The sequence below is a fragment of the Mustela lutreola genome, chromosome 13 (genome assembly GCF_030435805.1).
Source record: "Mustela lutreola isolate mMusLut2 chromosome 13, mMusLut2.pri, whole genome shotgun sequence".
Lineage (NCBI taxonomy): Eukaryota > Metazoa > Chordata > Mammalia > Carnivora > Mustelidae > Mustela > Mustela lutreola.
The window spans coordinates 67249025-67264716 of record NC_081302.1 but is presented as its reverse complement, the minus strand read 5'-3'; the positions used below and the strand labels follow the sequence as shown (position 1 = coordinate 67264716).

The window sequence follows — 15692 nt, the reverse complement described above, 5'->3', positions numbered from 1 at the left end:
ATTATGTAGTTATGAAAGTATGTCTTGAAATTGACGTTTGTAAAGAAAAATATGTACGGTATAAATTTTTTTGGCCTTAAGAAATTTAAATAGAAAAATCTTTAATATACAAACTGCAAATCTACATACACAGCAGCATCTATGGACCATCATAGTACATAAAAAGAGTGGACAGGGAGGGTAGGGGGAAATGGGAATGCTTGGAGGAGAGAAGGTGTTCAGGTTCCCGACTTCTTCCTTGTCCACACCATTCTTGTTGCCTGCAGAGCACATGGTTTTCACAGAGAGCATGTCAAGAGATAGAGGAGCCTTGACAACATCACTATGAAGATGAGAAGGAAAGCATAGTACGCCCCTCCAGTGTCACACCTCAACCCCCATGCTATCATCTAGGAAAAAGATCCAGTTAGAAGACGACTGAAAGGTCACTGAAGTCATTTTCCAAGAAAGTCTTCAAGCAGGTTAGGGAGGCTTCTAAGGAGGTGCTCTTAGTCATGAGTACAGATAAAAGTCACATGATGATTTCCGGCAAATCTACACAACGTGTGAAGAAAAAAGAAAGTACTCAGGTCACTAAGAATTAAGAATTAAAGTATTTGCTTATAGGTCTGTGACACAGAAATAAGATGATCCTCTGAATCAGATTTGAGAGACCTCCAATATCTGCTCTTTCCTCAAGGACTGTCTTGGATTATAGCCCCAAAGTCTTCCAGACGGCACACCAAAACTTATGGGGAAGCTTGGTTACCTCCCTCAGATGTACCAAGGTATTGTCTGAAGTCCCATTACAGTCTGTCACAAAGACCTGGATTCCCACAGTTACATGAATTCTCTGGGGTTCCAGGGTAGGAGACTGGGTGTTCAGCTGCTGAGGCTCAGTCTGATAAGAAGGTAGCTCAGGGGGAAAATGAGATCCTAGATCATTATACCTTCTAGCCTCCCTTGTTGTTATCCCATTGATATGAAAATTTTATTTCATTCAAACCATGGACTATTAAGGAATGAAAAAGAATAAGCTACTGATGTACACAAAAACTTGGATGAATCTCAGGGGTAGTGGCCAAGATGCTCCACTGGAAGGGAAAGCCTGGCTTTAAGATGGGTTCTCCTGAATCTCAGAATGGTGTACCTGCTGTTGATCATGAGATGAAGTCCTTTCTACGGTGGGAGAGGTAGTGTTGAGGACCATGGTCATAACCATGGCATCAGATTTTGTGTTGAGGAACAGGTTAGGAATTTCAGCCAAAGGACAAATGTGGATTTCCCTTTAAGACACAACTGATCAGTACTGGGACTAAAACTAAATCTAACTCCTCACTATCTTCTTAGCAAAATTTACTCAGGCCATCTAATAGGGCTCCAATGCACATAAAGCCAATATTAAAGAAGAAGAGGTTGTGAAAAAAAATTTGATTCTCTAGACCCAAAAGATTCAGCATTGAGAACTTCTACCAGGCCAGAGCTGACATCATGTTGTGTTGGGATCCAACCATGGTCAAGTCTGTAATGGGAATTCAGCATTGCCCCATCCACTCCTGCATCCCATTAGCAAAGACTAAAATTATAATATTTTTTAAAATAGACAAATGCACATCTCAGGGTAAACAAAGTCTGACTAGGATCAAACGAAAACAAGTAGCGGATATATTAATCATATGCTGAAATAATACTGATGAGAAAATCAGAAAAATGTCTCAATAGCAGGTTTGATGATGTCAAGTTATATTATCTGGCATAATATAGTAATGTAGTCTGTCTGCAGAACAACTGTAAGGAAATATGTCAGGGCTTAGGTAATTTTAACAGTAATAGTTATAACTATAACAAACAGTAATAAGCAATAGCATTTTTATAATGGACTTCAAGTGGAAGAAATGAAGATTACTTAGAAAACCGCGGCCTGAAAAAAATCTCACCTCAGCGATAAAGAGGTCAAATTGCTACTGCACTATATTGCCTCTACTTCTTCTGCAGTTAATAGTGTATTTGCTGTTCAGTAAGAAAGAGCTATTAATTAGAACTAAATTATAATTGATTTGTGCCAGATTAATACAGTTTTGTTTAGAATTTATTATTTTTATACAAAATACTTTAAAATGGTTGTTTAGTTACTAATGTCAAACACTTACTAATTCTTCAAGAATAATGTTGTTATCCAAATAAATAAATGAATGAATACACAAATAAATAAGGTTAAAAATTCCAGAGCTCTTTTGTAGTTGTTACATTCATCTCACTATGGGTACAATTACATATCTATACTATAGTGTATGAGTATAGTTTCTTCTTTTTAAATATTTTGACTGAATTTTTCATGATTAAAATAAAAATATAAAAGAAGACTTGTGTCTCTAACTATGATGGAATGACATATAGTGGATCAAGGTTCCTTCTGATAGCTTTTAGAAAAGCTGGACAAATATAAACAAACAAACAAACAAACCTCTGTCTAAAGAACTGTTGCAAACCTAACTAGGACTTGGGGAGCCAAGATTCCCGATAGAAGTCGTAGACAGGTGAACTGACCTTCTACAAACCAAATTTCCCCTCAAGGCATTTATACAAGGTTCCTATATTCTGGTAAAAAGGAAGACAGATGGAAGTGAGTGTCACACTCAATAACTCTTCTCAAAGCATTTTGTTAAAATCTTAAGCTCTGCAAGAAAATAAGTAAGATATTTTTCAGAAAGCTGCTGAAAAGTAGAGCAAAGTATTCATCAATCTCACACAAATTCAAAGACAAAATTCATTTTTTTGTAACCTGCAATGAGAAGTAGTCTTACCAAACTCCAAAGTTCTTAGACCCTCAAACACTACAGCATATTAGTTGGGACAACTAGGGATTCATAGAATCTTCCAAAGTTTGAAAATTAGCCTCTAAACAGCTTAGTTTGTGACTGGATTAAGAGGTTTATTCCCATCCTGGCTGCCTGTCAGAGGGTAGGGTTTATCCTCTTTGGGAGGAGATAGTAAAGCTTCTATAATTTTATTTCTACAATTTGTGATACACATTTTCCACCTTTAATAAAAAAATGTGAGGCATTCTAGTAAAAATTAAGAGAAAGGGATTAACACATAGCCTTGTTATTGTTGTTATTAGCCTCCAACTTTAAACTTAATGTGTTATTCAACAATATTCAGAAATGAGATGGAAAAATTGAAAATTTTATGAGGAATCTAAAATCTATTAAAAATCAAATTAAAATAATGAAAGTGAAAAATGTAATAATTAGAATTAATAACTTAACAAATGAGTTTAACAGCAGATAGGACATAGTAAAAACAATAGAAAGGACTCATGGATGGGAAAATAAGGCTACAAAAAATATCCAGATTACAAAAGAAAGAGAAAAAATGGATGGAAAATACATTTTAAAAGAATTAAAAGACTGCTAGATATATGACAGAGTAAAACGGTAAAAATGTGTAACTGGAGGCCATAGGGAGAAGAACGGAAAGTGCAAAACTGTATCTGAAGATTTTAAAGAAATGTTCCAAATGTCAAGCAGTGGAAATCCAAAGAAATCATGTAAGACTACAAAACAAAATTATAAGACTACAAAAACAAAAGACTAAGAGAAAACATAAAAGCAACAACAACAACAAAAAAAATAAAGAACATGCTGTTCTCAGGAGCAACCATCAGACTGATGGCTGACTTCTCATCAGAAATGATGGAAGTTGAAAGTCAATTGGGTGATATATGTAAAGAGAATAATTCCCAATCTAGAATACTCTAAAACAGCATTATAAGTGAGGTGAAAACAAAAACATTTTCAATCAAAGACTGAAAAAATTTATTGCCAACATACTGACACTAAACATGCCAATGAGAACTCTTGGTTCTCCACAGAAGGAAGAGAGGGCATCCAAAAGTAGCAGGTGCAATATATGCGATTATAAAAATAAAAGAGAAAACTAAAACTAAAAATAAAACAGATTTATAATTATTCTTGGAAAGAAGAGAAAATTAAGTTTATCCAGCTGAGCCTCACTAGCCCCCAAAAGCATATGCATATTTTATTTTAATTAAAGATAAACACACTTTCCCTCACACATACTTCAACACACTCTAGGGCAAGAAACAAAGACAACAGTTCATCAAAAGTCAGATAAATATTTTATAGTGTTTGGTCTTACATTTATATTTCAAATAATTGGTAAACACTTTCAAAGTACTGTCAAAATTTTTAAGAAATGAAAGTACTTTTTACATGATTTAAAATTAAAATGTTAAATTCTTTTTAAAATAAATGATTATCTATGATTAATGAATCAATCACGTGTGTTAAGTATTTTGATGTTTCACAAAAGACATTTGAAAATATTCATATAGTAACTATTGTTAGTATTTATTCTTAAAATTATATTCATTTTAGTGTAAACCAAAAAAAAAAAAATGGCTAAAAAATCCCAGCACCAATTATGTAATGATTTTCTCCTCATAAAAAAACAGAGAACGCGATTACTCCTTTTTCTTAAACACAATAGATTAAATTCCTTGTGCCTTTCTCTATTTATCAAGGGAGAATGTGACAATATGAAATCTCCTTCCTTAAAAAGCTTTTGCTTAAATCCTTCCTAATATCAAATTTTCTTAAATATATTAGAAAGAAACTTCTATCTCTAACCTAAAGAAAAAAAACGATTAATGGTATTTTATCATAAGTCATAGTTCAACCATGAATAAGGATATTACCACAATTTTGTACATGTTCAGAAAAAAAAATGTTCATCATACTCGCTATCTATATATGGAAGCACCCTGGTCTGTGTGAACCAGCAGGGATTGTGAATTTGTATATGGCAACTCCTCTGTCATAAGCCTCCTGTCCATGAGGGTGCAGCCTCAAACAGGAAGCCCATCTGTTGGTAGAGAACTGAAGTACAAACAATAATGACGACTGAATGTTGCATTGGAAATGAACCAAAGAGTGTATGAAACTCTTTGTGCAGCCACTGTCTTTGCCATACTTGTACATCCATTTCATTTTGATTAAAATAAATAATCAAAATAAATTCTGGCAGACCTCAAAACACTTCTAAAAGCTAATGCTTTTATGAGTAGTTAGAGATTCTCTTTAATTACATTAAATATTTGACACACTATCCTGGTATATTTTTACAGATGAGATTTTATTTTGAGTCTCAGGACCAGGAGCATAGTAAGAATGTAGCTCAGCTTTCAAATAGCTTTCTTTAAATAAACTGAAATGAATAAAAATTATGTTTCAAATACACTAGATTATTCAACAATGGATTATTTCAAATATTCAAATTGTTTACCTCTCAGATTGTCCTCTGTCTCTATTTTTACTTCACAAATATTTATATTATAAAAAACCAGAGGCTAAAAAAATAAAATCAGAGGCTAAAATATTATAACATAAAACAGATATCAAAAATTATTACAATTAACTATTAACCTTAAAGGGGGCAATTTTCGATTTTTAACTGTACCCAATATTTCAATTCAGCAGTATAATAACTAACAAGAAAGTATTTAAGTATATTAGAAAGTTATGTTTTAAACTCTGCTTTTAGTGGTTCATTGCTAAGTACAAGAGAATAGAAATAAGCTTTTATTCTTCAAGTTAAAGTTGTTGATATTTTGTATGTTGGGAAAAATTCCTTATCATAAGTATACTATTATAATGAAATGTATTTTCATTAAACCTTCTTTTATTCAGGAAAGGGCAAAATCATTTGCTGGTTCACTTTGTTCCAAGAACGTGCTGGAGTGCTAAATGAAAGTATGCCGTTCAGCTAAGTACCTTGCACATTACAAATCAGAATGTTAAACTGTGAGGTTAAAATGAACTAGATAAGCAAATAAGTCTTTTGCCTTTGCCAACACTTTCTTTTTATTTAGCACATGTATAGAGACATATCTTATTTTTTTAAGTTACAAAGCAATTATTTAATACCCTACAGAGCAATAATAACCCTGAAATTTGACTGTTCTTTAGAAATATTTCTTTCTCCTTAACTATGGAGGTTCTCAGAGGCTTAGAGGTAGGCACTCTGATTGTTTCACATGAAGACTCTCCAAAAGCAAAAATTCTGGCAAAAAAAGGGGTTGCACAAAGTGTTTTTTTTTGTTTTTTTGTTTTTTAAAATCAAAGATTAAGGTAGCTAGTCCAGTCCCTTTCTTTGTTCCAAATATTTCAGACCATAAGAAACTTGGTCTGTTTCTAGATTTTCAGTACATTCTCAGCTATAGACAGGAGTCAGCTAGGAAACATTAGTAGTGGATACTAAGAACTTCTAGATGATTCTAGAATGGAGCTACCCTTTCAAGAATATCTTGAGCCAAGATTTTTTTACATCCCAAGGCAAAAGGTAGACCTGAGCATCCAAAGTACTATATCCCTGGATCTAAAACAGGCTGCTTATGTTTGCTTCATCGCTTCTAAGGAAGATTGGATAACATGTGGATGTATTACCATAAATCCATCAACACTTTGGAATCCACTGACTTCCTAAAATACATAGTCTTTGAATGGTAATTTAACACTCTCTACATATAAAAGGAAAGCATTATTGTGCTATTTGAATGTAACATAGATTTATAATTGGAAGACCCAAATCCTATTCTTAAAGAAAATAGTAGTTTGAGGCTAGGAGGATGTATTTGGATTTCTTGTAATATGACCCAATGTTATTTTGTTTAAATTACAAGTACAGGCTAAAAACATTAAATTTTAGTAAGAGTTTTAGTTACTCAGTGAGTTCTTTATTTTCCTAAGAAAAGAGCAGTCAACAATAAAATAGTACAATGTCTCTACAATAATATGGGAGACTGGAGCATGATAACGAAGTTAATGAGAATCCTTTGTTTGAAATCTGAAAGAAACAGGAAAACATCTGCCTCTGTATTTCCAGTATCTAGAACAGTGATCGTCATGCACTAAATAAGCCCTCAATAAAACACCCTATATTTGTGTATATACAATATTATATGTGTATGTATTATATTATAAAAATTATTTAGTACGATTTGAGAGTCTTGCTTAAAAAAAGATTTGAATTAGATGACCTTCCAAGTCATTCATTACATATCTAACCATGCTACAGGGACACTGATATTGGCAAACAACTTCACTTTTCTCTGATGGGCTACTTTGCACTTTACTATTTGTATCCCATGGTTTCTGATAATTATTCTGATCATTACTTTAAGACCTTATCACCTAGTAGCAGTCCCTCAATTTTTTTGTTATGTACATTTTGTACACATGTAGATATGTGTGCACTCTGTTTCTAATATGTAAAATAGATTACATATAAAAAACAAATGTATTAAAATATCACATTTATATTAATTTATCATATATTTATTATACAGTGTATCTCATGTATAGTTTAGATTTTACAAATTATATATAATTAATGCACTTAAAATTCAGTTTTTAATTTAGGTTTATGTTTAAATGCAGATATAGATATGTATGACTCCAGATTAAATTAAACAAGACCCAATTACACTGTGCTTGTCACACTACATCTATCACAGAAGAGAGTTCATTTAAATGTAGTCTTCAGTGAGATCTTCAGGATAGGTAGCTTCATCCCACCTAGCATGAAGGAGATCTTTACATAAAATGATACCTGTGCTGTCATAAGTAGTGGAAATGGCTACTATTTATGGAGTACAGTGGATTCTCCATTCTTTACTCAATGTACACTATGCATCATGCCTGCCCTCTCATCTCCTCTCATTTGGAGTTTCATATTGGTGTGTGATCACGTACTAGAAAGCATAGCATTTGAAACATAGGGGTTGAACATAGCAGCTGACAACAGACCAATCATCCATGCATTCCTTTACTTCATTCATGTATTCAAAAAGCATATACTGAATACTAATTGCTCAAATACAGTGAAAATGAAAATTACAGTACAATGTGCCATGAGCTATAATCCAGAATCTAGTTTGTTTAGTTTCTCCACTATCATTTAGAGATACAATACATGAAAAATGCAGCAGAGTATCTGAACACTTTCCATAAACCTTGATTTGTAACAATCTTATTCTCAATGAAGTAGAATGAAAAGATCAAAAGAAAAAAAAAAGCAAAAAACTCATGCCACCCACAATTGGACATTATGTACTTGTCAAGTCTTTGACATGAATTCTCAACTTAATTTGCCGAATATAATCACTCAGAAGTCCCTGGCTTTCTTTAGTTCTGTTGGTATTCCTGAGAAATACTTCTATCTGTCCCCTTTCAACTTTGACCACACTTCCCACAGTGTCATGGGACAAAAACTCTCCCTGAAGAACTGTGGCACAGCATCAGGTGAACTAAAACACACTAATAACTAGTTACACAAACCTTGTGAAAGGGAGCACTATGGAGTAACTAACTAGTCGACTGGAAGTTATATCCACTGAGTAACTGTGTTTCATTATTTTTGTAACATAGGAAGTAACAACAGTATGCAATATATCACGCAAATGAAATGTCATTATTATAGCTGGCTTCATTCTATTTATATATACTATGTATAGAGTATATATATTTTCTATGTATATCTATATGTTTATTATGCTCAAAATTTAGCCAACTATAGTAGTATAAAACTGTGAAATAAGTTAACTATGCTCAATGAGAAAAGCACAATATTTATGACAGTCTAATTCAGTTAAAAACTCACACATTTTTTGAGCATATTCTATGTTTCTTAACGGAGTTTACTGTCTAGTTCAGGAGACAGACCTTTACACACCTGCAAGTCAGAATATAACAAGAGTTGTGCTTGTATTTATACTTGCAACACCTGGAGACAGGAAGGAAACAGCAGTAGTGAATTAGACTTTAGTGCCTGGAGAACATTTTGACAGGAGGCAATAAGGGAAAATTTATTATATACAGAGGGAGCTTTGGCAGAAAATGCAAAGATGAAGGGTTTGTTCGTGTGTCATTCATCTAATTATTCTATTATTCACTTACTAATATTCAATAAATATCTACTGAATGAGTACCATTTCAGTGTTAATTTTTGTAATGGTATTACCCATATTCAACAAAATTCTTAAAACTTCATTAAAACTTCCATGTCAAGAGGACTTTGGACATAATCACATTTGTTTTAACTGCAGGTAAATCTTTGAAAAAAAAAAAAAAGTGGCCAATTTCTTAAAATGTGTTACCAGCTGATAGATGCCTTCTGGGATGTATGATTAAATACCAAGGGACATTAAAAATAATTAGGCAATTAAAATTTCAGAAAAAAAATAAGTCCAAAACACTTGTCTAGAAGTTTTATATGCCATCGATAAGATGCAGCATAAACCTAACATGTCTTAACATGACTGCATTTTCTATAAACAAAGATACTCTATTAACAGCCTAGAGGTGCTTCAAAGTTTGGAAGGAGACCTGTGTATTTACCATTTGTAATCTGATGTCTCTTTAGAGACAAAAATTATAACCTTAAATTTTATCCATGAAAATAAACCTTTTTTTCTTCCCATAAACATTACACTGATATTCAAGAGGAAGAAAGGAAATAATCTGAGAACCTGCTGAAGGTGAATGGCTTGGCTCCCACTCTGCTTTGAACCTCTTAGAGCTTTGTTAACAGAGTATTGTTTCGTAACTCGCACTGGGGTTATGTTCCAGTGTTAAAACATTCAAAAAATTAAAGAAATAGCTATAGGGATACCATGAATTCATGAATGTTGTTAGGAGAGTACTCATTTCATTTTAGAAACCATAAGAATTAAGTAAAAAGAGTGTCAGTTTTAAAATCAAGTAGACAAGGGTTTAAATCCTGACTCTGCCACAAAGCAGCTTTGTGATTTTTTTTAGAAATTTAGTCTTTTCAGATTCTTCAAAAAGTGGCAATGATACCTTTAGGGTAGATGTTTAGGATAGGGTCTTAGGGTAGATGTGAAAATAAACCAGAGGAGAAGTTTTTTTAAAAGTCCCGAGCATAGTGTCCAGCGCACAAGTACCCATAATTATTGGCCCCTCCCTTTTTCTCCTTTATTTTTTCATAATAGTTCCTGTTTTCTGTCTGCAGCAAGTTTTAACTTTTGATGAAATTTGTTCAAGGAAATTACTGATGTTGACTTTCTCAACATATTTAAGGAATACAATAGCATATGACAAGCAGAATATGATGAATGCATATCTGATTTACTTCATTACACTCACCATTTCTTGAAAAGAATGCAGTGTGCTAGATGAAGCGATCAAGGCATATTTTTAAATTAATGTTTTAATTAACATTTCTAATTATATGTGTAAAACCGTGCCTAGATGGCATCTTTTGCTCCTCGGGAAGCCATTTCTCTATAACACTGCTGTATTTCAAAGGAAACATTTTTTTAAATGGAGACAAAACATACACTAATATTAGTGGGATGTCATCTACATTTTAGTTACAAGAGCAGATCCAGTACTGAAACCGTTCTCTCTTTTTTGTGTCCTATTTAAGTGAAACTGAACTTACAAAAGGATCACTGAGATTTGTAAAAAAAATATAGATAGATCACTTCATTTACCGGCTACTTCAGAGAACAACGTAGTTTTAAATTGGTATATTTTCAAAGCATGTGTCTTTAATTTTCAGTTTAGCGAATGAATGGTTCCTTTCTCTAAATCATCATAGAGTGGTTTTGGCAGTACTAATGCTCTCAGAGATGAGGTCTATATTTGTGCTGATTAGAAAGATAGAGCCATGATACTCTATCCCTGATTAAAATATTCTCAAATCTCTTGAAATATTGAGATATCATTGCATCTGGGAGGATGAGAAGTAGAAATCATAAGGACAGGAAAGAGTTCTTTTTTTTTTTTTTTTAATATTTTATTTATTTGACAGACAGAGATCACAAGTAGACAGAAAGGCAGGCAGAGAGAGAGAGAGGGAAGCAGGCTCCCTGCTGAGCAGAGAGCCAGATATGGGACCCGATCCCAGGACCCTGGGACTATGACCTGAGCTGAAGGCAGCGGCTTAACCCACTGAGCCACCCAGGCGCCCCAGGAAAGAGTTCTGAAGCAATTTTTCATCACCACTAGATAGAAGCAACTGTCCAATGGAAGTGGGGTTGAATTAACCGGTTGTAATGTGTATTTGTGGTGGGGAGGTGATGGGCATATCAAGTGAAAAGGCAAGTTTTTTATTGGGAGCTGTCTCCTCAATCTCATTTTCAACGACAGTCAAAATACTTATGGGTGGTTTTCCATAGATATTAAGAAGGTGAAGAGCACTGGCTTCAACTTAGCCCAGACAATACAAGGTAGATAGTAAAGATGCACATTAGAATCTGATCTCATGGGGCGCCTGGGTGGCTCAGTGGGTTAAGCCGCTGCCTTCAGCTCAGGTCATGATCTCAGGGTCCTGGGATCGAGTCCCGCATCGGGCTCTCTGCTCGGCAGGGAGCCTGCTTCCCTCTCTCTCTCTCTCTCTCTGCCTGCCGCTCTGCCTACTTGTGATTTCTCTCTGTCAAATAAATAAATAAAATCTTTAAAAAAAAAAAAAAAAAAAAGAATCTGATCTCATAAAATGTTTAGCAATAATGAATTTGTAAAAGAAAGATTTAATTATTTATTATATTTCCTGTCACCTAGCTTGCTTTAAAAAAAAAAAAATCTTTTCACAAGAAAATATTCAGTCTATTGTTTTACTGTCCTAGCTATGCTGTTCAGCAATTTTTGTATATCTATATTTCTAGAATCTTTCATGTTTTTGAGCATTGATATTCAAAATTTTAACTACTGAACAGATGTGTGTATATCTTTGTGTTACAATCTATGAAGTAATTAGAAAAGATAGATTACATCAGCTTTTAACTGTTGAATGTAATGTTGGTAATCTGAATTGCCAAAAATTATCCTGGCAATTAAACATACAGTTATAAAAATATGCCAATATTCCCAACAATATATTTATAAAAATATTTTTAATTCAGGGGGTTAATCAGCATATCCTAAAGGTTATTATTTTACTTCAACAAAAATTTATCGTGCTTATAACAGACTTTAGGTTTCAAAGTTTAAAATGTGTGTGCTGAACAAGATCTGTAAGATATTTTAATTTCTCCTAATCAGAAAGAATAATAGCAATGTTTTAGATATTTCTTATTTATGTAAAGCATGAATTAATTAAGGTTTTCTTACATGGAAAGTTATTTGATCTCTTACTATTTCAACATCAAAGTGGCCATAAAATTCATAGAGAACTTTCGTTTTCTCACAGTTTTTCTGTGAATTTGAACTTGACCTTCTGGGAATAACTACAACAGAAAAATAAACATCATAAAAATTACAAAATTTTACAGCTTATATATAATGGAAATCTATTTTACCTTTTATAAATCTTTGAGAACCACTAAGCAAGTAAATGGAAAACATCTTATTTTCCAAAACCAGAGATTTTTAGAAAAATTGTCAGTGTTTGAAAGGTTTTACTAAAGAGACATTTCTTCTATCTGTTGAGCTTAGATACTTTCTGCTTTGATGAATACTCGTTGTTTCTTTAAAGTTCTTAAGAGGAAGAAGAACTTTTCTAAATTTGCAATTATACATCTTCTCACTTTGCCTTGTTTGAACTGTCTAGTGATCTGATGGTATATTCATTATATTTACTCACTCAAATATTAAGCACCTCTTGTGTTTCAGTCTCATTAACCAGTTAGTGTTTCTCGTTGAGGGTAACTTTCTTGGCATAAATCTTTCAGCTCTTCACTCCACGACAGCGAGTTTACAGAATGGCTGAGCTCTGATGAGAGCTCTATTGAAAGGCTCTCCAGCTCTATGTTTTCTTATTCATAAGCAGTGTAAGTGCTTGCTTTCTTTCTACCTGCACTAACCTTTATTAACATAAACCATTTACATAAAATACTTTGATAAAGCCCATTTAACTTCTACTGATGTGCTGATTTGGCTTAAACGCACTAATCCATAAGTACAGTTTTTTAAGTGTTTCTTTAACAATGTCTTATTTGAATTTTGGTTCTAATATCTGAAGTACTGGTTAACCGTGTATCTCGATTCTTTGTCATCAATACTTAAGGGGAAATATTTCCTGGGATGCTTCTCCGGGTGACTAGAAGTAGGTATTACAAATGTCAGTTTAAATAGCAAACCATAACAGAGATGACAATTTCAATGTTTTAACATATCCACCCACACTTTCTTACTCTCATTGTCTAATTCATAGTTTTATTTAAAAAAAAAAAACCCTAGTTAACCATTTTTCTTAAAGAATTTGTAGTATGTTCTGTTGTGGTTACAATGATTGAAAAGCCAGAAATTGTATGAAACCTGAAAGATTTGTTTTTGTTTTTTTTTTTGTTTGTTTGTTTGTTTTTTTTAGTTTTACAAGTCTATTCCAAATTTATTTTTTAATTAAACAAGTAAGCCTTGCTCTGCCTCCTCCCACTCCCCTGCCTTGGTGCTTACTCAGTGAACAGCAGCAACCTGCTGCATTTTATAGCTGTGGAATTTAATGGGAAGGGTCTCCCTAAGAAACCATGTGAACAAGGGTGCATCACAGTGGATACAATATAGTGAACACAGACAAGATAAGAGCTCCCTTTTTTCAATCTCTCCCAAATCTTCCATCCCTTGCCAGTATTCTCTAGTCTCTAGTCACAAAAGGCAGCTGAGTTCACAGCTGGAACAACAAGTTGTGCTGTGAATCTCAGTGATTTACCCAAGTAGCAAACAGGGTCATTGGCTTAATTGGAATTTCAGTTGCCAAGCGGACTAGGAATCCCCTAGCGTTGGTCCAGCAACACGGATAAAAGTGTTTCTGCTTCTTGATAGAGAATGAAAATGACGCAGAGTGTAATTGATCGACAGGAAATTGATCACTTTCCTTTCTTCATTCCCCCAGTTTGGGTGCCAGCGAGTCTAGGGCTCACTCATGCATGCCCAGGGGCCACCAAGATCTCCATTTTCCCCAAACGCATAAAAGGCTAAAAACAGCCTTCTTCCCCAGCACCATGGCGTGGCTGCAGCTGCTTTGTTTACCATATAAGTCACACCAGGGGTTCACTCCTCGCCTTCTCCCCTGCTTTAAAGCTGGATGCACTGAAAGGCTGAGAAGCATCCCCAAACTCCCGCTCAGCCCAGGTCAACCACAGAAAAGCTTCACAAATCCGGTCTGGAGCCTTAAAGAGAAACCAAGCAGCCGGAGCCTTTTGAACTCGTAACCCCCCAGGGATGTCCGCCTCCCAAGAGGGAGCCGGCTTCCCAGGCTGCTTGAGAAACTTAACCGAGATCCCAGAAAGGAGGCGAGGTGCAGCTCCGGTCAAATGGAGCTCTGAGGCGACACCCTCTTTACCTGCAAAGTTGGCAATTTTCTGGCTGAAGAGCGATCGATCCAAGGACATGCGGCGCGGGTGCTATGCCGGGTGAGAGCACGCCCGGCAAATTCCAATGGGATTTCCTTAGTCGCTGCCGAGTTTTGGAGCATTCCAAGGAAAACGCACGAAGCTAGAGCCCACGCAGCTGGCACCGAACTGGGCGGAGTGAGGATGCTCTGAGAGCGGTGCCATGGGTGGCGGGGGAGGGGCAGCTCCGGAGGGGGAGGTGAGATCCGGGGGAGGAGAACTTCGCCCACCCCCGCCCCCACCGATCCCTCGGGATAAAGTTAGCGTTCCCACGGCTGACAGCGGATGAGCCGGGAGGAAGACACCCCGCCCTCCGTCCCGGGCGGCTGCCTGACTCAGGGTCCGCACAGACCCTGCTGGGTAGGGACCGCGGGTGAAGATGCGCGTCCCACGCACCGCTCTGCGTGGCGGTGGACGGGACCCGCGCGCGGGCGGGCGCTGACGCTGGGTCCCCGGCTCTGCTGCCCCCAGACAGCCGCCGCCTCCCTGGACCAACTCCTTGAGGTCAGCTAGTTGGGCAGGCGGGCTCACCCCACCGGCCGTCGTCCAGCCAAGTCAGCGGCCAGAACCCACGGTGTGGTCCTGGGTGCCGGCCGGACACCTTTAGTCTTTGGGCGGGCTCTGCAGACACGTCGGAGTTCAATTCGCGCGGGGACCCGGCTCCTGAACGTTCTGTCCCCAAACCAGTAAACCAGCACCCAGGCGGCAGGTCGCCCGACTTGAAAAAAAGTAACCCCCACTCCCACCTCCACCCGGGAACTCTCAAAGCTTCTCCCACTCTGGCTCCTCTGGGCTCCCGGCACCCCCTCTCCCGTCCTCAAGGTGTCAGACTTCCCCTGCTAGAGCCGGAGTCTGCGGCTTGCCACTAGTGTCAACAATTGAGACAGTCGCAATGAATAAATGATGAGACACAGCGTTCCATCCACCCCCACCCAGCCCGGTCCTTCCAACAAGCATAGGAACTCAGTAAGTTTCCAAATATTAAATTAAAACGCCAAACACGCACCAGCCCCAGAGCGGGAGGTTTGGTGGCTTCAGGTGGGGAGTGTGTGTGTGAGTGGGGAGGGGGAGGGGGTGCGGGTGTGCGGGTGTGCGTGTGCGTGTGTGTGTGTGATGCTTGCATCAGCGTTCTGAGATTTCAGGATAAAAGTTATCTCTTGGCCAATCTCTGTGGAATTCACGTACTAAAATAAGACCAAAGTGCGGAGAGGAAATGCCATATATTGGTAAAGTTGGCAGTAACTTACTTGCTGTAAACGAGACGTGGTGGTTCCCAGCTTGTGACTCACGGAGCCTTGGTTGGTCACGGCCCACTGACTTGAGAGTCCGTTTGTAAAAT

General features: G+C 36.5%; 1 protein-coding gene across 1 annotated transcript in view; it reads right to left on the bottom strand.

Annotated features, from left to right (window-relative positions):
* Positions 1 to 15146, bottom strand: part of TRPC4 (transient receptor potential cation channel subfamily C member 4) — a 208835-nt gene extending 193689 nt beyond the window's left edge. Inside the window, exon 1 of the mRNA XM_059144454.1 lies at positions 14305 to 15146. The gene's annotated coding sequence lies outside the window, so the exon portion shown is untranslated. The remainder of the gene's footprint in view (positions 1 to 14304) is intronic.
* Between the last annotated feature and the right edge of the window lie 546 nt (positions 15147 to 15692).